Below are 785 nucleotides of genomic sequence, written 5' to 3' on the forward strand. Positions count from 1 at the left end.
CATGGGACCATCACCTATTACATCTACTTGCTGTGCCTGGTGTCCAGTCCCCTGTGCATCATCTTCTTCAGCTGTTGCAAATGCACCGGGGGGGGGGGGGGGGGGGATGGCCATGATCCTTCCAGTGGCCATGCATGCAAAAGCAAAAGGCAAGATGAACAAAGAGTGCCAGTATGGTGTAGTGGTTAAGTGTGTGGACTTTTATCTGGGAGAACTGGGTTAGATTTCCCACTCCTCCATTGGGGAGGGACAGTGGCTCAGTGGTAGAGCATCTGCTTGGAAAGCAGAAGGTCCCAGGTTCAATCCCTGGCATCTCCAAAAAAGAGTCCAGGCAAATAGGTGTGAAAAACCTCAGCTTGAGACCCTGGAGAGCCGCTGCCAGTCTGAGTAGACAATACTGACTTTGATGGACCAAAGGTCTGATTCAGTATAAGGCAGCTTCATATGTTCTCCACTTGCACCTGCTGGAATGGCCTTGGGTCAGCCATAGCTCTTGCAGGAGTTGTCCTTGAAAGGGCAGCTGCTGTGAGAGCCCTCTCAGTCTCACCCACCTCACAGGGTGTCTGTTGTCGGGGGAGAAGATATAGGAGATTATAAGCTGCTCTGAGTCTGATTCAGAGAGAAGGGCAGGGTATAAATCTGCAGTCGCCTTCTCTGAGACCTGAACACCAGTGCTAGGAAAAGGGAAGCCAGCTGGGAAGGGCAGGTGGGTGCTTTTCAGTCATGTGGGGACTGTCGAGGATTAGGATCATAGCAAATCCACAGATTCCATTTGAGAGCCTCCA

At 51.6% G+C, this 785-nt stretch overlaps 1 non-coding gene across 1 annotated transcript; it reads left to right on the forward strand.

Annotated features, from left to right (window-relative positions):
- Nucleotides 1-247: 247 nt before the first annotated feature.
- On the forward strand, nt 248-318 carry TRNAS-GGA (transfer RNA serine (anticodon GGA)). The gene has a single exon. It is a non-coding gene; the product is annotated as a tRNA-Ser (tRNA).
- Nucleotides 319-785: the final 467 nt, after the last annotated feature.

The sequence above is a fragment of the Heteronotia binoei genome, chromosome 10, assembly GCF_032191835.1.
Source record: "Heteronotia binoei isolate CCM8104 ecotype False Entrance Well chromosome 10, APGP_CSIRO_Hbin_v1, whole genome shotgun sequence".
Lineage (NCBI taxonomy): Eukaryota > Metazoa > Chordata > Lepidosauria > Squamata > Gekkonidae > Heteronotia > Heteronotia binoei.